The 19,396-nt window shown below is 47.3% G+C and overlaps 12 non-coding genes and 1 pseudogene across 12 annotated transcripts; all 13 read right to left on the bottom strand.

Moving 5' to 3' along the window:
* Positions 1-1,251: 1,251 nt before the first annotated feature.
* LOC142264511 (U2 spliceosomal RNA) lies at positions 1,252-1,442 on the bottom strand. The gene has a single exon (XR_012730999.1). It is a non-coding gene; the product is annotated as a U2 spliceosomal RNA (small nuclear RNA).
* A 1,117-nt stretch (positions 1,443-2,559) lies between these two features.
* Positions 2,560-2,750, bottom strand: LOC142264510 (U2 spliceosomal RNA). The gene has a single exon (XR_012730998.1). It is a non-coding gene; the product is annotated as a U2 spliceosomal RNA (small nuclear RNA).
* A 1,117-nt stretch (positions 2,751-3,867) lies between these two features.
* On the bottom strand, positions 3,868-4,058 carry LOC142264509 (U2 spliceosomal RNA). Its single transcript, XR_012730997.1, has one exon. It is a non-coding gene; the product is annotated as a U2 spliceosomal RNA (small nuclear RNA).
* A 1,117-nt stretch (positions 4,059-5,175) lies between these two features.
* LOC142264508 (U2 spliceosomal RNA) lies at positions 5,176-5,366 on the bottom strand. The gene has a single exon (XR_012730996.1). It is a non-coding gene; the product is annotated as a U2 spliceosomal RNA (small nuclear RNA).
* A 1,117-nt stretch (positions 5,367-6,483) lies between these two features.
* Positions 6,484-6,674, bottom strand: LOC142264507 (U2 spliceosomal RNA). Its single transcript, XR_012730995.1, has one exon. It is a non-coding gene; the product is annotated as a U2 spliceosomal RNA (small nuclear RNA).
* A 1,117-nt stretch (positions 6,675-7,791) lies between these two features.
* LOC142264566 (U2 spliceosomal RNA) lies at positions 7,792-7,976 on the bottom strand. Its single transcript, XR_012731049.1, has one exon. It is a non-coding gene; the product is annotated as a U2 spliceosomal RNA (small nuclear RNA).
* A 1,322-nt stretch (positions 7,977-9,298) lies between these two features.
* Positions 9,299-9,489, bottom strand: LOC142264506 (U2 spliceosomal RNA). The gene has a single exon (XR_012730994.1). It is a non-coding gene; the product is annotated as a U2 spliceosomal RNA (small nuclear RNA).
* A 1,117-nt stretch (positions 9,490-10,606) lies between these two features.
* LOC142264560 (U2 spliceosomal RNA) lies at positions 10,607-10,800 on the bottom strand. The gene has a single exon (XR_012731043.1). It is a non-coding gene; the product is annotated as a U2 spliceosomal RNA (small nuclear RNA).
* Positions 10,801-12,719: 1,919 nt separating this feature from the next.
* On the bottom strand, positions 12,720-12,910 carry LOC142264505 (U2 spliceosomal RNA). Its single transcript, XR_012730993.1, has one exon. It is a non-coding gene; the product is annotated as a U2 spliceosomal RNA (small nuclear RNA).
* Positions 12,911-14,027: 1,117 nt separating this feature from the next.
* Positions 14,028-14,218, bottom strand: LOC142264503 (U2 spliceosomal RNA). Its single transcript, XR_012730992.1, has one exon. It is a non-coding gene; the product is annotated as a U2 spliceosomal RNA (small nuclear RNA).
* A 1,117-nt stretch (positions 14,219-15,335) lies between these two features.
* Positions 15,336-15,526, bottom strand: LOC142264502 (U2 spliceosomal RNA). The gene has a single exon (XR_012730991.1). It is a non-coding gene; the product is annotated as a U2 spliceosomal RNA (small nuclear RNA).
* A 1,117-nt stretch (positions 15,527-16,643) lies between these two features.
* Positions 16,644-16,866, bottom strand: LOC142264571 (U2 spliceosomal RNA; annotated as a pseudogene).
* A 1,319-nt stretch (positions 16,867-18,185) lies between these two features.
* LOC142264501 (U2 spliceosomal RNA) lies at positions 18,186-18,376 on the bottom strand. Its single transcript, XR_012730990.1, has one exon. It is a non-coding gene; the product is annotated as a U2 spliceosomal RNA (small nuclear RNA).
* Between the last annotated feature and the right edge of the window lie 1,020 nt (positions 18,377-19,396).

The raw sequence follows: 19,396 nt of genomic DNA, 5'->3' as shown, positions 1-19,396 counted from the left end.
GGGACGTAAGCACCAAAAGGCGCAACAATCCCCGAGGCCGGCGGTTGTGCAAGCCCGGGCCCCTCCCAGCCAAGACCAAGGCAAACCCAATGAAGGGACTACACTTGATCTTAGCCAAAAGGCCGAGAAGCGATAACCAGAATTGGTTTGGGCCTCGAGTGGCACCCTGGCCTATGCCGGACACATCTTAGGGAGAGAGAGCGAGAGGGAGACAAACCCACGCCTACACAAGACATTTTGTCACCCAAGCCAACCCTTGAAAAGGCTGCTTTGCAGAGCAAAAACAAGAAGAATGGTGCGTTTTGCAGCCGCCGCCCACTGCAATGAATCTGAATAACTCCTCCTTTAGGGCGCAAGCAACTCCCCTCCCCCTTGCAGTCTTTCCAATTCACGATACAAAAAGACGGACAGGACAGGTTGCCTGACTTTCCGTCACTGCCACCCTTTGCCATCCTTACCCGTAGAAAGCCCTTTCATCATCCCCAAACCCTAATCTTTTCCCTTTCCTTCCCAGCCCCCAAACCCTGCCCTCTGTACCTTTCTCACCACCCGCTTCCCTTCTCCTGTCATCCCCCTACCACCCGGGAAAAAAAGAGATTGCCCCCTCCTTCCACTAGCCCACCCTCCCACCCAAAGAACAACTTCTTCTGCGCAGCTTGTTTTCTAGGCAGCAGCGCTATTGTGATGTCATCGGGGGGCATTGTGACAAGCCGCCAGTGTTCCGTCTCTTCATGTTGTGCACTGTTCAAACCGAAAATACATCAACAGGCAGGCTACAGAAAAGCTTACTAACAAAGGTTAGAGAGGGGCTTTCTCAGAGGGCTTTTTACAGTTTGTCTATTCCCAATTAGCCGGTTTAGTATACTTAATGAAAGTACTAATTCTTTCATAGGCCGCCCATTCTTAGTATTTGACGTTCAGGTAACAACAGGTAACTTTATTTGGAGTGGAAGCAGAGAGATAACACCAGATGCCAATTGTAGATCCTCTCACACCTGTGGTCACTGCAGCATCTGACTCCACTTTGTCCAAAAGGGATCTATTCCATTCAATTACACATGATCTAGATTAGACTGACAACAAGATACTGCACGGGACATAGCAGAGTTGGTGAAGTTGAGTGGTGATGAGTTTGCTATTTGGATGAATAAAGCAAGTAAAAAGTGTGTTAGATAAAAATTCATTTCAATTCGCTAATCGGGCTAATATGAATCAGGTGAATCGAGTTCTGCTTTTGGAAACTGGGTTAAGAAGGGGTGCACCGTTCCTGGAGGTACTGCAATACCAGGTCAATGCGTGGAGTGGACAGAGCAAGCTCTTTTTCCATCTCCCTGTTCTAAAAATCCATTTAATATATGGTCCCCAGATAGGGGACGTATCAGATATTAAACTGATAAGAACAGATACTACACTTGATCTTAGCCAAAAGGCCGAGAAGCGATAACCAGAATTGGTTTGGGCCTCGAGTGGCACCCTGGCCTATGCCGGACACATCTTAGGGAGAGAGAGCGAGAGGGAGACAAACCCACGCCTACACAAGACATTTTGTCACCCAAGCCAACCCTTGAAAAGGCTGCTTTGCAGAGCAAAAACAAGAAGAATGGTGCGTTTTGCAGCCGCCGCCCACTGCAATGAATCTGAATAACTCCTCCTTTAGGGCGCAAGCAACTCCCCTCCCCCTTGCAGTCTTTCCAATTCACGATACAAAAAGACGGACAGGACAGGTTGCCTGACTTTCCGTCACTGCCACCCTTTGCCATCCTTACCCGTAGAAAGCCCTTTCATCATCCCCAAACCCTAATCTTTTCCCTTTCCTTCCCAGCCCCCAAACCCTGCCCTCTGTACCTTTCTCACCACCCGCTTCCCTTCTCCTGTCATCCCCCTACCACCCGGGAAAAAAAGAGATTGCCCCCTCCTTCCACTAGCCCACCCTCCCACCCAAAGAACAACTTCTTCTGCGCAGCTTGTTTTCTAGGCAGCAGCGCTATTGTGATGTCATCGGGGGGCATTGTGACAAGCCGCCAGTGTTCCGTCTCTTCATGTTGTGCACTGTTCAAACCGAAAATACATCAACAGGCAGGCTACAGAAAAGCTTACTAACAAAGGTTAGAGAGGGGCTTTCTCAGAGGGCTTTTTACAGTTTGTCTATTCCCAATTAGCCGGTTTAGTATACTTAATGAAAGTACTAATTCTTTCATAGGCCGCCCATTCTTAGTATTTGACGTTCAGGTAACAACAGGTAACTTTATTTGGAGTGGAAGCAGAGAGATAACACCAGATGCCAATTGTAGATCCTCTCACACCTGTGGTCACTGCAGCATCTGACTCCACTTTGTCCAAAAGGGATCTATTCCATTCAATTACACATGATCTAGATTAGACTGACAACAAGATACTGCACGGGACATAGCAGAGTTGGTGAAGTTGAGTGGTGATGAGTTTGCTATTTGGATGAATAAAGCAAGTAAAAAGTGTGTTAGATAAAAATTCATTTCAATTCGCTAATCGGGCTAATATGAATCAGGTGAATCGAGTTCTGCTTTTGGAAACTGGGTTAAGAAGGGGTGCACCGTTCCTGGAGGTACTGCAATACCAGGTCAATGCGTGGAGTGGACAGAGCAAGCTCTTTTTCCATCTCCCTGTTCTAAAAATCCATTTAATATATGGTCCCCAGATAGGGGACGTATCAGATATTAAACTGATAAGAACAGATACTACACTTGATCTTAGCCAAAAGGCCGAGAAGCGATAACCAGAATTGGTTTGGGCCTCGAGTGGCACCCTGGCCTATGCCGGACACATCTTAGGGAGAGAGAGCGAGAGGGAGACAAACCCACGCCTACACAAGACATTTTGTCACCCAAGCCAACCCTTGAAAAGGCTGCTTTGCAGAGCAAAAACAAGAAGAATGGTGCGTTTTGCAGCCGCCGCCCACTGCAATGAATCTGAATAACTCCTCCTTTAGGGCGCAAGCAACTCCCCTCCCCCTTGCAGTCTTTCCAATTCACGATACAAAAAGACGGACAGGACAGGTTGCCTGACTTTCCGTCACTGCCACCCTTTGCCATCCTTACCCGTAGAAAGCCCTTTCATCATCCCCAAACCCTAATCTTTTCCCTTTCCTTCCCAGCCCCCAAACCCTGCCCTCTGTACCTTTCTCACCACCCGCTTCCCTTCTCCTGTCATCCCCCTACCACCCGGGAAAAAAAGAGATTGCCCCCTCCTTCCACTAGCCCACCCTCCCACCCAAAGAACAACTTCTTCTGCGCAGCTTGTTTTCTAGGCAGCAGCGCTATTGTGATGTCATCGGGGGGCATTGTGACAAGCCGCCAGTGTTCCGTCTCTTCATGTTGTGCACTGTTCAAACCGAAAATACATCAACAGGCAGGCTACAGAAAAGCTTACTAACAAAGGTTAGAGAGGGGCTTTCTCAGAGGGCTTTTTACAGTTTGTCTATTCCCAATTAGCCGGTTTAGTATACTTAATGAAAGTACTAATTCTTTCATAGGCCGCCCATTCTTAGTATTTGACGTTCAGGTAACAACAGGTAACTTTATTTGGAGTGGAAGCAGAGAGATAACACCAGATGCCAATTGTAGATCCTCTCACACCTGTGGTCACTGCAGCATCTGACTCCACTTTGTCCAAAAGGGATCTATTCCATTCAATTACACATGATCTAGATTAGACTGACAACAAGATACTGCACGGGACATAGCAGAGTTGGTGAAGTTGAGTGGTGATGAGTTTGCTATTTGGATGAATAAAGCAAGTAAAAAGTGTGTTAGATAAAAATTCATTTCAATTCGCTAATCGGGCTAATATGAATCAGGTGAATCGAGTTCTGCTTTTGGAAACTGGGTTAAGAAGGGGTGCACCGTTCCTGGAGGTACTGCAATACCAGGTCAATGCGTGGAGTGGACAGAGCAAGCTCTTTTTCCATCTCCCTGTTCTAAAAATCCATTTAATATATGGTCCCCAGATAGGGGACGTATCAGATATTAAACTGATAAGAACAGATACTACACTTGATCTTAGCCAAAAGGCCGAGAAGCGATAACCAGAATTGGTTTGGGCCTCGAGTGGCACCCTGGCCTATGCCGGACACATCTTAGGGAGAGAGAGCGAGAGGGAGACAAACCCACGCCTACACAAGACATTTTGTCACCCAAGCCAACCCTTGAAAAGGCTGCTTTGCAGAGCAAAAACAAGAAGAATGGTGCGTTTTGCAGCCGCCGCCCACTGCAATGAATCTGAATAACTCCTCCTTTAGGGCGCAAGCAACTCCCCTCCCCCTTGCAGTCTTTCCAATTCACGATACAAAAAGACGGACAGGACAGGTTGCCTGACTTTCCGTCACTGCCACCCTTTGCCATCCTTACCCGTAGAAAGCCCTTTCATCATCCCCAAACCCTAATCTTTTCCCTTTCCTTCCCAGCCCCCAAACCCTGCCCTCTGTACCTTTCTCACCACCCGCTTCCCTTCTCCTGTCATCCCCCTACCACCCGGGAAAAAAAGAGATTGCCCCCTCCTTCCACTAGCCCACCCTCCCACCCAAAGAACAACTTCTTCTGCGCAGCTTGTTTTCTAGGCAGCAGCGCTATTGTGATGTCATCGGGGGGCATTGTGACAAGCCGCCAGTGTTCCGTCTCTTCATGTTGTGCACTGTTCAAACCGAAAATACATCAACAGGCAGGCTACAGAAAAGCTTACTAACAAAGGTTAGAGAGGGGCTTTCTCAGAGGGCTTTTTACAGTTTGTCTATTCCCAATTAGCCGGTTTAGTATACTTAATGAAAGTACTAATTCTTTCATAGGCCGCCCATTCTTAGTATTTGACGTTCAGGTAACAACAGGTAACTTTATTTGGAGTGGAAGCAGAGAGATAACACCAGATGCCAATTGTAGATCCTCTCACACCTGTGGTCACTGCAGCATCTGACTCCACTTTGTCCAAAAGGGATCTATTCCATTCAATTACACATGATCTAGATTAGACTGACAACAAGATACTGCACGGGACATAGCAGAGTTGGTGAAGTTGAGTGGTGATGAGTTTGCTATTTGGATGAATAAAGCAAGTAAAAAGTGTGTTAGATAAAAATTCATTTCAATTCGCTAATCGGGCTAATATGAATCAGGTGAATCGAGTTCTGCTTTTGGAAACTGGGTTAAGAAGGGGTGCACCGTTCCTGGAGGTACTGCAATACCAGGTCAATGCGTGGAGTGGACAGAGCAAGCTCTTTTTCCATCTCCCTGTTCTAAAAATCCATTTAATATATGGTCCCCAGATAGGGGACGTATCAGATATTAAACTGATAAGAACAGATACTACACTTGATCTTAGCCAAAAGGCCGAGAAGCGATAACCAGAATTGGTTTGGGCCTCGAGTGGCACCCTGGCCTATGCCGGACACATCTTAGGGAGAGAGAGCGAGAGGGAGACAAACCCACGCCTACACAAGACATTTTGTCACCCAAGCCAACCCTTGAAAAGGCTGCTTTGCAGAGCAAAAACAAGAAGAATGGTGCGTTTTGCAGCCGCCGCCCACTGCAATGAATCTGAATAACTCCTCCTTTAGGGCGCAAGCAACTCCCCTCCCCCTTGCAGTCTTTCCAATTCACGATACAAAAAGACGGACAGGACAGGTTGCCTGACTTTCCGTCACTGCCACCCTTTGCCATCCTTACCCGTAGAAAGCCCTTTCATCATCCCCAAACCCTAATCTTTTCCCTTTCCTTCCCAGCCCCCAAACCCTGCCCTCTGTACCTTTCTCACCACCCGCTTCCCTTCTCCTGTCATCCCCCTACCACCCGGGAAAAAAAGAGATTGCCCCCTCCTTCCACTAGCCCACCCTCCCACCCAAAGAACAACTTCTTCTGCGCAGCTTGTTTTCTAGGCAGCAGCGCTATTGTGATGTCATCGGGGGGCATTGTGACAAGCCGCCAGTGTTCCGTCTCTTCATGTTGTGCACTGTTCAAACCGAAAATACATCAACAGGCAGGCTACAGAAAAGCTTACTAACAAAGGTTAGAGAGGGGCTTTCTCAGAGGGCTTTTTACAGTTTGTCTATTCCCAATTAGCCGGTTTAGTATACTTAATGAAAGTACTAATTCTTTCATAGGCCGCCCATTCTTAGTATTTGACGTTCAGGTAACAACAGGTAACTTTATTTGGAGTGGAAGCAGAGAGATAACACCAGATGCCAATTGTAGATCCTCTCACACCTGTGGTCACTGCAGCATCTGACTCCACTTTGTCCAAAAGGGATCTATTCCATTCAATTACACATGATCTAGATTAGACTGACAACAAGATACTGCACGGGACATAGCAGAGTTGGTGAAGTTGAGTGGTGATGAGTTTGCTATTTGGATGAATAAAGCAAGTAAAAAGTGTGTTAGATAAAAATTCATTTCAATTCGCTAATCGGGCTAATATGAATCAGGTGAATCGAGTTCTGCTTTTGGAAACTGGGTTAAGAAGGGGTGCACCGTTCCTGGAGGTACTGCAATACCAGGTCAATGCGTGGAGTGGACAGAGCAAGCTCTTTTTCCATCTCCCTGTTCTAAAAATCCATTTAATATATGGTCCCCAGATAGGGGACGTATCAGATATTAAACTGATAAGAACAGATACTACACTTGATCTTAGCCAAAAGGCCGAGAAGCGATAACCAGAATTGGTTTGGGCCTCGAGTGGCACCCTGGCCTATGCCGGACACATCTTAGGGAGAGAGAGCGAGAGGGAGACAAACCCACGCCTACACAAGACATTTTGTCACCCAAGCCAACCCTTGAAAAGGCTGCTTTGCAGAGCAAAAACAAGAAGAATGGTGCGTTTTGCAGCCGCCGCCCACTGCAATGAATCTGAATAACTCCTCCTTTAGGGCGCAAGCAACTCCCCTCCCCCTTGCAGTCTTTCCAATTCACGATACAAAAAGACGGACAGGACAGGTTGCCTGACTTTCCGTCACTGCCACCCTTTGCCATCCTTACCCGTAGAAAGCCCTTTCATCATCCCCAAACCCTAATCTTTTCCCTTTCCTTCCCAGCCCCCAAACCCTGCCCTCTGTACCTTTCTCACCACCCGCTTCCCTTCTCCTGTCATCCCCCTACCACCCGGGAAAAAAAGAGATTGCCCCCTCCTTCCACTAGCCCACCCTCCCACCCAAAGAACAACTTCTTCTGCGCAGCTTGTTTTCTAGGCAGCAGCGCTATTGTGATGTCATCGGGGGGCATTGTGACAAGCCGCCAGTGTTCCGTCTCTTCATGTTGTGCACTGTTCAAACCGAAAATACATCAACAGGCAGGCTACAGAAAAGCTTACTAACAAAGGTTAGAGAGGGGCTTTCTCAGAGGGCTTTTTACAGTTTGTCTATTCCCAATTAGCCGGTTTAGTATACTTAATGAAAGTACTAATTCTTTCATAGGCCGCCCATTCTTAGTATTTGACGTTCAGGTAACAACAGGTAACTTTATTTGGAGTGGAAGCAGAGAGATAACACCAGATGCCAATTGTAGATCCTCTCACACCTGTGGTCACTGCAGCATCTGACTCCACTTTGTCCAAAAGGGATCTATTCCATTCAATTACACATGATCTAGATTAGACTGACAACAAGATACTGCACGGGACATAGCAGAGTTGGTGAAGTTGAGTGGTGATGAGTTTGCTATTTGGATGAATAAAGCAAGTAAAAAGTGTGTTAGATAAAAATTCATTTCAATTCGCTAATCGGGCTAATATGAATCAGGTGAATCGAGTTCTGCTTTTGGAAACTGGGTTAAGAAGGGGTGCACCGTTCCTGGAGGTACTGCAATACCAGGTCAATGCGTGGAGTGGACAGAGCAAGCTCTTTTTCCATCTCCCTGTTCTAAAAATCCATTTAATATATGGTCCCCAGATAGGGGACGTATCAGATATTAAACTGATAAGAACAGATGAGATTACATCCGCAAATTTCAGAAAACGGTCATCGGCCACCACACAAAAGCGCAGTGCCGCAGGTGATCGCCTCCCGAGCCCAGGAACCACCAGCCATAAGGGGACGTAAGCACCAAAAGGCGCAACAATCCCCGAGGCCGGCGGTTGTGCAAGCCCGGGCCCCTCCCAGCCAAGACCAAGGCAAACCCAATGAAGGGACTACACTTAATCTTAGCCAAAAGGCCGAGAAGCGATAACCAGAATTGGTTTGGGCCTCGAGTGGCACCCTGGCCTATGCCGGACACATCTTAGGGAGAGAGAGCGAGAGGGAGACAAACCCACGCCTACACAAGACATTTTGTCACCCAAGCCAACCCTTGAAAAGGCTGCTTTGCAGAGCAAAAACAAGAAGAATGGTGCGTTTTGCAGCCGCCGCCCACTGCAATGAATCTGAATAACTCCTCCTTTAGGGCGCAAGCAACTCCCCTCCCCCTTGCAGTCTTTCCAATTCACGATACAAAAAGACGGACAGGACAGGTTGCCTGACTTTCCGTCACTGCCACCCTTTGCCATCCTTACCCGTAGAAAGCCCTTTCATCATCCCCAAACCCTAATCTTTTCCCTTTCCTTCCCAGCCCCCAAACCCTGCCCTCTGTACCTTTCTCACCACCCGCTTCCCTTCTCCTGTCATCCCCCTACCACCCGGGAAAAAAAGAGATTGCCCCCTCCTTCCACTAGCCCACCCTCCCACCCAAAGAACAACTTCTTCTGCGCAGCTTGTTTTCTAGGCAGCAGCGCTATTGTGATGTCATCGGGGGGCATTGTGACAAGCCGCCAGTGTTCCGTCTCTTCATGTTGTGCACTGTTCAAACCGAAAATACATCAACAGGCAGGCTACAGAAAAGCTTACTAACAAAGGTTAGAGAGGGGCTTTCTCAGAGGGCTTTTTACAGTTTGTCTATTCCCAATTAGCCGGTTTAGTATACTTAATGAAAGTACTAATTCTTTCATAGGCCGCCCATTCTTAGTATTTGACGTTCAGGTAACAACAGGTAACTTTATTTGGAGTGGAAGCAGAGAGATAACACCAGATGCCAATTGTAGATCCTCTCACACCTGTGGTCACTGCAGCATCTGACTCCACTTTGTCCAAAAGGGATCTATTCCATTCAATTACACATGATCTAGATTAGACTGACAACAAGATACTGCACGGGACATAGCAGAGTTGGTGAAGTTGAGTGGTGATGAGTTTGCTATTTGGATGAATAAAGCAAGTAAAAAGTGTGTTAGATAAAAATTCATTTCAATTCGCTAATCGGGCTAATATGAATCAGGTGAATCGAGTTCTGCTTTTGGAAACTGGGTTAAGAAGGGGTGCACCGTTCCTGGAGGTACTGCAATACCAGGTCAATGCGTGGAGTGGACAGAGCAAGCTCTTTTTCCATCTCCCTGTTCTAAAAATCCATTTAATATATGGTCCCCAGATAGGGGACGTATCAGATATTAAACTGATAAGAACAGATACTACACTTGATCTTAGCCAAAAGGCCGAGAAGCGATAACCAGAATTGGTTTGGGCCTCGAGTGGCACCCTGGCCTATGCCGGACACATCTTAGGGAGAGAGAGCGAGAGGGAGACAAACCCACGCCTACACAAGACATTTTGTCACCCAAGCCAACCCTTGAAAAGGCTGCTTTGCAGAGCAAAAACAAGAAGAATGGTGCGTTTTGCAGCCGCCGCCCACTGCAATGAATCTGAATAACTCCTCCTTTAGGGCGCAAGCAACTCCCCTCCCCCTTGCAGTCTTTCCAATTCACGATACAAAAAGACGGACAGGACAGGTTGCCTGACTTTCCGTCACTGCCACCCTTTGCCATCCTTACCCGTAGAAAGCCCTTTCATCATCCCCAAACCCTAATCTTTTCCCTTTCCTTCCCAGCCCCCAAACCCTGCCCTCTGTACCTTTCTCACCACCCGCTTCCCTTCTCCTGTCATCCCCCTACCACCCGGGAAAAAAAGAGATTGCCCCCTCCTTCCACTAGCCCACCCTCCCACCCAAAGAACAACTTCTTCTGCGCAGCTTGTTTTCTAGGCAGCAGCGCTATTGTGATGTCATCGGGGGGCATTGTGACAAGCCGCCAGTGTTCCGTCTCTTCATGTTGTGCACTGTTCAAACCGAAAATACATCAACAGGCAGGCTACAGAAAAGCTTACTAACAAAGGTTAGAGAGGGGCTTTCTCAGAGGGCTTTTTACAGTTTGTCTATTCCCAATTAGCCGGTTTAGTATACTTAATGAAAGTACTAATTCTTTCATAGGCCGCCCATTCTTAGTATTTGACGTTCAGGTAACAACAGGTAACTTTATTTGGAGTGGAAGCAGAGAGATAACACCAGATGCCAATTGTAGATCCTCTCACACCTGTGGTCACTGCAGCATCTGACTCCACTTTGTCCAAAAGGGATCTATTCCATTCAATTACACATGATCTAGATTAGACTGACAACAAGATACTGCACGGGACATAGCAGAGTTGGTGAAGTTGAGTGGTGATGAGTTTGCTATTTGGATGAATAAAGCAAGTAAAAAGTGTGTTAGATAAAAATTCATTTCAATTCGCTAATCGGGCTAATATGAATCAGGTGAATCGAGTTCTGCTTTTGGAAACTGGGTTAAGAAGGGGTGCACCGTTCCTGGAGGTACTGCAATACCAGGTCAATGCGTGGAGTGGACAGAGCAAGCTCTTTTTCCATCTCCCTGTTCTAAAAATCCATTTAATATATGGTCCCCAGATAGGGGACGTATCAGATATTAAACTGATAAGAACAGATTTTTTGATTTAATGAAGCTTTCCAAAGCACCACAAAAAATGCATGACCGAAGTCACACCAAAAACAGTGCAAAGGCTAGGATTCGTGTGGACCCCACCGTGAGGAGAGGGTCCCCAAAAATCAACCCCATCCCTCCGAGCCAGAAGGCCACAGCAAGGGTCAGGGATCTTCGGTGCTCCCCCAAGCCGAAGCCTGGTTGAGCCTTGTCGTTGCTCCCAGCGTCCACCCAGGCATCTTACCCAAGTGGAGTAGAGAGCTACTAGTTGTTGGTTTTGCAGCCGAAACTGCCCGGACCGTCAACCGGTGTTGGTTTCTCAGCCCAAGGCTAACCGGACCTCCAACCGGGTGTTGGTTTCTCAGCCGAAGCTGACCCAGACCTCCAACCGGGTGTTGGTTTCTCAGCCGAAGCTGACCCAGACCTCCAACCGGGTGTTAGTTTCTCAGCCCAAAGCTGACCAGACCTCCGACCGGGATTATAAAAATTTCCCTTCCTAGCCAGAAGGCCGGGATAGGGTAATATGCTCAAAAAGTATGAAAAGGCAAGGTACGGTGTGCTACAGAGCCCAAGGCTTGCCGGGGTCCCAAGCCAGCAAGCTCAGACTCACTCCAGGGTCGTCAGTCCTGGGGCACGTTGTACCATAGCCCCCCACCCTTACTCAGTCTAATAGCCTCGATCCTGGTAGGGCCATGTTTTCCTCTAGATGAATATACTATCCACCCAGAGTACTAGCAAGCGCAACCTTCCAGTGTGCATTGTATCATTGTACTAAGGTGGCCTGGAGCTTAAACCACCTCTTCGAACAACACTACACTTGATCTTAGCCAAAAGGCCGAGAAGCGATAACCAGAATTGGTTTGGGCCTCGAGTGGCACCCTGGCCTATGCCGGACACATCTTAGGGAGAGAGAGCGAGAGGGAGACAAACCCACGCCTACACAAGACATTTTGTCACCCAAGCCAACCCTTGAAAAGGCTGCTTTGCAGAGCAAAAACAAGAAGAATGGTGCGTTTTGCAGCCGCCGCCCACTGCAATGAATCTGAATAACTCCTCCTTTAGGGCGCAAGCAACTCCCCTCCCCCTTGCAGTCTTTCCAATTCACGATACAAAAAGACGGACAGGACAGGTTGCCTGACTTTCCGTCACTGCCACCCTTTGCCATCCTTACCCGTAGAAAGCCCTTTCATCATCCCCAAACCCTAATCTTTTCCCTTTCCTTCCCAGCCCCCAAACCCTGCCCTCTGTACCTTTCTCACCACCCGCTTCCCTTCTCCTGTCATCCCCCTACCACCCGGGAAAAAAAGAGATTGCCCCCTCCTTCCACTAGCCCACCCTCCCACCCAAAGAACAACTTCTTCTGCGCAGCTTGTTTTCTAGGCAGCAGCGCTATTGTGATGTCATCGGGGGGCATTGTGACAAGCCGCCAGTGTTCCGTCTCTTCATGTTGTGCACTGTTCAAACCGAAAATACATCAACAGGCAGGCTACAGAAAAGCTTACTAACAAAGGTTAGAGAGGGGCTTTCTCAGAGGGCTTTTTACAGTTTGTCTATTCCCAATTAGCCGGTTTAGTATACTTAATGAAAGTACTAATTCTTTCATAGGCCGCCCATTCTTAGTATTTGACGTTCAGGTAACAACAGGTAACTTTATTTGGAGTGGAAGCAGAGAGATAACACCAGATGCCAATTGTAGATCCTCTCACACCTGTGGTCACTGCAGCATCTGACTCCACTTTGTCCAAAAGGGATCTATTCCATTCAATTACACATGATCTAGATTAGACTGACAACAAGATACTGCACGGGACATAGCAGAGTTGGTGAAGTTGAGTGGTGATGAGTTTGCTATTTGGATGAATAAAGCAAGTAAAAAGTGTGTTAGATAAAAATTCATTTCAATTCGCTAATCGGGCTAATATGAATCAGGTGAATCGAGTTCTGCTTTTGGAAACTGGGTTAAGAAGGGGTGCACCGTTCCTGGAGGTACTGCAATACCAGGTCAATGCGTGGAGTGGACAGAGCAAGCTCTTTTTCCATCTCCCTGTTCTAAAAATCCATTTAATATATGGTCCCCAGATAGGGGACGTATCAGATATTAAACTGATAAGAACAGATACTACACTTGATCTTAGCCAAAAGGCCGAGAAGCGATAACCAGAATTGGTTTGGGCCTCGAGTGGCACCCTGGCCTATGCCGGACACATCTTAGGGAGAGAGAGCGAGAGGGAGACAAACCCACGCCTACACAAGACATTTTGTCACCCAAGCCAACCCTTGAAAAGGCTGCTTTGCAGAGCAAAAACAAGAAGAATGGTGCGTTTTGCAGCCGCCGCCCACTGCAATGAATCTGAATAACTCCTCCTTTAGGGCGCAAGCAACTCCCCTCCCCCTTGCAGTCTTTCCAATTCACGATACAAAAAGACGGACAGGACAGGTTGCCTGACTTTCCGTCACTGCCACCCTTTGCCATCCTTACCCGTAGAAAGCCCTTTCATCATCCCCAAACCCTAATCTTTTCCCTTTCCTTCCCAGCCCCCAAACCCTGCCCTCTGTACCTTTCTCACCACCCGCTTCCCTTCTCCTGTCATCCCCCTACCACCCGGGAAAAAAAGAGATTGCCCCCTCCTTCCACTAGCCCACCCTCCCACCCAAAGAACAACTTCTTCTGCGCAGCTTGTTTTCTAGGCAGCAGCGCTATTGTGATGTCATCGGGGGGCATTGTGACAAGCCGCCAGTGTTCCGTCTCTTCATGTTGTGCACTGTTCAAACCGAAAATACATCAACAGGCAGGCTACAGAAAAGCTTACTAACAAAGGTTAGAGAGGGGCTTTCTCAGAGGGCTTTTTACAGTTTGTCTATTCCCAATTAGCCGGTTTAGTATACTTAATGAAAGTACTAATTCTTTCATAGGCCGCCCATTCTTAGTATTTGACGTTCAGGTAACAACAGGTAACTTTATTTGGAGTGGAAGCAGAGAGATAACACCAGATGCCAATTGTAGATCCTCTCACACCTGTGGTCACTGCAGCATCTGACTCCACTTTGTCCAAAAGGGATCTATTCCATTCAATTACACATGATCTAGATTAGACTGACAACAAGATACTGCACGGGACATAGCAGAGTTGGTGAAGTTGAGTGGTGATGAGTTTGCTATTTGGATGAATAAAGCAAGTAAAAAGTGTGTTAGATAAAAATTCATTTCAATTCGCTAATCGGGCTAATATGAATCAGGTGAATCGAGTTCTGCTTTTGGAAACTGGGTTAAGAAGGGGTGCACCGTTCCTGGAGGTACTGCAATACCAGGTCAATGCGTGGAGTGGACAGAGCAAGCTCTTTTTCCATCTCCCTGTTCTAAAAATCCATTTAATATATGGTCCCCAGATAGGGGACGTATCAGATATTAAACTGATAAGAACAGATACTACACTTGATCTTAGCCAAAAGGCCGAGAAGCGATAACCAGAATTGGTTTGGGCCTCGAGTGGCACCCTGGCCTATGCCGGACACATCTTAGGGAGAGAGAGCGAGAGGGAGACAAACCCACGCCTACACAAGACATTTTGTCACCCAAGCCAACCCTTGAAAAGGCTGCTTTGCAGAGCAAAAACAAGAAGAATGGTGCGTTTTGCAGCCGCCGCCCACTGCAATGAATCTGAATAACTCCTCCTTTAGGGCGCAAGCAACTCCCCTCCCCCTTGCAGTCTTTCCAATTCACGATACAAAAAGACGGACAGGACAGGTTGCCTGACTTTCCGTCACTGCCACCCTTTGCCATCCTTACCCGTAGAAAGCCCTTTCATCATCCCCAAACCCTAATCTTTTCCCTTTCCTTCCCAGCCCCCAAACCCTGCCCTCTGTACCTTTCTCACCACCCGCTTCCCTTCTCCTGTCATCCCCCTACCACCCGGGAAAAAAAGAGATTGCCCCCTCCTTCCACTAGCCCACCCTCCCACCCAAAGAACAACTTCTTCTGCGCAGCTTGTTTTCTAGGCAGCAGCGCTATTGTGATGTCATCGGGGGGCATTGTGACAAGCCGCCAGTGTTCCGTCTCTTCATGTTGTGCACTGTTCAAACCGAAAATACATCAACAGGCAGGCTACAGAAAAGCTTACTAACAAAGGTTAGAGAGGGGCTTTCTCAGAGGGCTTTTTACAGTTTGTCTATTCCCAATTAGCCGGTTTAGTATACTTAATGAAAGTACTAATTCTTTCATAGGCCGCCCATTCTTAGTATTTGACGTTCAGGTAACAACAGGTAACTTTATTTGGAGTGGAAGCAGAGAGATAACACCAGATGCCAATTGTAGATCCTCTCACACCTGTGGTCACTGCAGCATCTGACTCCACTTTGTCCAAAAGGGATCTATTCCATTCAATTACACATGATCTAGATTAGACTGACAACAAGATACTGCACGGGACATAGCAGAGTTGGTGAAGTTGAGTGGTGATGAGTTTGCTATTTGGATGAATAAAGCAAGTAAAAAGTGTGTTAGATAAAAATTAATTTCAATTCGCTAATCGGGCTAATATGAATCAGGTGAATCGAGTTCTGCTTTTGGAAACTGGGTTAAGAAGGGGTGCACCGTTCCTGGAGGTACTGCAATACCAGGTCAATGCGTGGAGTGGACAGAGCAAGCTCTTTTTCCATCTCCCTGTTCTAAAAATCCATTTAATATATGGTCCCCAGATAGGGGACGTATCAGATATTAAACTGATAAGAACAGATACTACACTTGATCTTAGCCAAAAGGCCGAGAAGCGATAACCAGAATTGGTTTGGGCCTCGAGTGGCACCCTGGCCTATGCCGGACACATCTTAGGGAGAGAGAGCGAGAGGGAGACAAACCCACGCCTACACAAGACATTTTGTCACCCAAGCCAACCCTTGAAAAGGCTGCTTTGCAGAGCAAAAACAAGAAGAATGGTGCGTTTTGCAGCCGCCGCCCACTGCAATGAATCTGAATAACTCCTCCTTTAGGGCGCAAGCAACTCCCCTCCCCCTTGCAGTCTTTCCAATTCACGATACAAAAAGACGGACAGGACAGGTTGCCTGACTTTCCGTCACTGCCACCCTTTGCCATCCTTACCCGTAGAAAGCCCTTTCATCATCCCCAAACCCTAATCTTTTCCCTTTCCTTCCCAGCCCCCAAACCCTGCCCTCTGTACCTTTCTCACCACCCGCTTCCCTTCTCCTGTCATCCCCCTACCACCCGGGAAAAAAAGAGATTGCCCCCTCCTTCCACTAGCCCACCCTCCCACCCAAAGAACAACTTCTTCTGCGCAGCTTGTTTTCTAGGCAGCAGCGCTATTGTGATGTCATCGGGGGGCATTGTGACAAGCCGCCAGTGTTCCGTCTCTTCATGTTGTGCACTGTTCAAACCGAAAATACATCAACAGGCAGGCTACAGAAAAGCTTACTAACAAAGGTTAGAGAGGGGCTTTCTCAGAGGGCTTTTTACAGTTTGTCTATTCCCAATTAGCCGGTTTAGTATACTTAATGAAAGTACTAATTCTTTCATAGGCCGCCCATTCTTAGTATTTGACGTTCAGGTAACAACAGGTAACTTTATTTGGAGTGGAAGCAGAGAGATAACACCAGATGCCAATTGTAGATCCTCTCACACCTGTGGTCACTGCAGCATCTGACTCCACTTTGTCCAAAAGGGATCTATTCCATTCAATTACACATGATCTAGATTAGACTGACAACAAGATACTGCACGGGACATAGCAGAGTTGGTGAAGTTGAGTGGTGATGAGTTTGCTATTTGGATGAATAAAGCAAGTAAAAAGTGTGTTAGATAAAAATTCATTTCAATTCGCTAATCGGGCTAATATGAATCAGGTGAATCGAGTTCTGCTTTTGGAAACTGGGTTAAGAAGGGGTGCACCGTTCCTGGAGGTACTGCAATACCAGGTCAATGCGTGGAGTGGACAGAGCAAGCTCTTTTTCCATCTCCCTGTTCTAAAAATCCATTTAATATATGGTCCCCAGATAGGGGACGTATCAGATATTAAACTGATAAGAACAGATTTTTTTTTTTTTTTTTTTTTTTTTTTTTTTTTTTTGAGATTTCATCCGCAAATTTTCAGAAACGGTCATCGGCCACCACACAAAAGCGCAGTGCCGCAGGTGATCGCCTCCCGAGCCCAGGAACCACCAGCCAAAAGGGGACGTAAGCACCAAAAGGCGCAACAATCCCCAAGGCCGGCGGTTGTGCAAGCCCGGGCCCCTCCCAGCCAAGACCAAGGCAAACCCAATGAAGGGACTACACTTGATCTTAGCCAAAAGGCCGAGAAGCGATAACCAGAATTGGTTTGGGCCTCGAGTGGCACCCTGGCCTATGCCGGACACATCTTAGGGAGAGAGAGCGAGAGGGAGACAAACCCACGCCTACACAAGACATTTTGTCACCCAAGCCAACCCTTGAAAAGGCTGCTTTGCAGAGCAAAAACAAGAAGAATGGTGCGTTTTGCAGCCGCCGCCCACTGCAATGAATCTGAATAACTCCTCCTTTAGGGCGCAAGCAACTCCCCTCCCCCTTGCAGTCTTTCCAATTCACGATACAAAAAGACGGACAGGACAGGTTGCCTGACTTTCCGTCACTGCCACCCTTTGCCATCCTTACCCGTAGAAAGCCCTTTCATCATCCCCAAACCCTAATCTTTTCCCTTTCCTTCCCAGCCCCCAAACCCTGCCCTCTGTACCTTTCTCACCACCCGCTTCCCTTCTCCTGTCATCCCCCTACCACCCGGGAAAAAAAGAGATTGCCCCCTCCTTCCACTAGCCCACCCTCCCACCCAAAGAACAACTTCTTCTGCGCAGCTTGTTTTCTAGGCAGCAGCGCTATTGTGATGTCATCGGGGGGCATTGTGACAAGCCGCCAGTGTTCCGTCTCTTCATGTTGTGCACTGTTCAAACCGAAAATACATCAACAGGCAGGCTACAGAAAAGCTTACTAACAAAGGTTAGAGAGGGGCTTTCTCAGAGGGCTTTTTACAGTTTGTCTATTCCCAATTAGCCGGTTTAGTATACTTAATGAAAGTACTAATTCTTTCATAGGCCGCCCATTCTTAGTATTTGACGTTCAGGTAACAACAGGTAACTTTATTTGGAGTGGAAGCAGAGAGATAACACCAGATGCCAATTGTAGATCCTCTCACACCTGTGGTCACTGCAGCATCTGACTCCACTTTGTCCAAAAGGGATCTATTCCATTCAATTACACATGATCTAGATTAGACTGACAACAAGATACTGCACGGGACATAGCAGAGTTGGTGAAGTTGAGTGGTGATGAGTTTGCTATTTGGATGAATAAAGCAAGTAAAAAGTGTGTTAGATAAAAATTCATTTCAATTCGCTAATCGGGCTAATATGAATCAGGTGAATCGAGTTCTGCTTTTGGAAACTGGGTTAAGAAGGGGTGCACCGTTCCTGGAGGTACTGCAATACCAGGTCAATGCGTGGAGTGGACAGAGCAAGCTCTTTTTCCATCTCCCTGTTCTAAAAATCCATTTAATATATGGTCCCCAGATAGGGGACGTATCAGATATTAAACTGATAAGAACAGATACTACACTTGATCTTAGCCAAAAGGCCGAGAAGCGATAACCAGAATTGGTTTGGGCCTCGAGTGGCACCCTGGCCTATGCCGGACACATCTTAGGGAGAGAGAGCGAGAGGGAGACAAACCCACGCCTACACAAGACATTTTGTCACCCAAGCCAACCCTTGAAAAGGCTGCTTTGCAGAGCAAAAACAAGAAGAATGGTGCGTTTTGCAGCCGCCGCCCACTGCAATGAATCTGAATAACTCCTCCTTTAGGGCGCAAGCAACTCCCCTCCCCCTTGCAGTCTTTCCAATTCACGATACAAAAAGACGGACAGGACAGGTTGCCTGACTTTCCGTCACTGCCACCCTTTGCCATCCTTACCCGTAGAAAGCCCTTTCATCATCCCCAAACCCTAATCTTTTCCCTTTCCTTCCCAGCCCCCAAACCCTGCCCTCTGTACCTTTCTCACCACCCGCTTCCCTTCTCCTGTCATCCCCCTACCACCCGGGAAAAAAAGAGATTGCCCCCTCCTTCCACTAGCCCACCCTCCCACCCAAAGAACAACTTCTTCTGCGCAGCTTGTTTTCTAGGCAGCAGCGCTATTGTGATGTCATCGGGGGGCATTGTGACAAGCCGCCAGTGTTCCGTCTCTTCATGTTGTGCACTGTTCAAACCGAAAATACATCAACAGGCAGGCTACAGAAAAGCTTACTAACAAAGGTTAGAGAGGGGCTTTCTCAGAGGGCTTTTTACAGTTTGTCTATTCCCAATTAGCCGGTTTAGTATACTTAATGAAAGTACTAATTCTTTCATAGGCCGCCCATTCTTAGTATTTGACGTTCAGGTAACAACAGGTAACTTTATTTGGAGTGGAAGCAGAGAGATAACACCAGATGCCAATTGTAGATCCTCTCACACCTGTGGTCACTGCAGCATCTGACTCCACTTTGTCCAAAAGGGATCTATTCCATTCAATTACACATGATCTAGATTAGACTGACAACAAGATACTGCACGGGACATAGCAGAGTTGGTGAAGTTGAGTGGTGATGAGTTTGCTATTTGGATGAATAAAGC

The sequence above is a fragment of the Anomaloglossus baeobatrachus genome, unplaced genomic scaffold (assembly GCF_048569485.1).
Source record: "Anomaloglossus baeobatrachus isolate aAnoBae1 unplaced genomic scaffold, aAnoBae1.hap1 Scaffold_2668, whole genome shotgun sequence".
In the NCBI taxonomy this organism is placed as follows: Eukaryota; Metazoa; Chordata; class Amphibia; order Anura; family Aromobatidae; genus Anomaloglossus; species Anomaloglossus baeobatrachus.
This window is presented reverse-complemented; position numbering and strand designations above follow the sequence as displayed.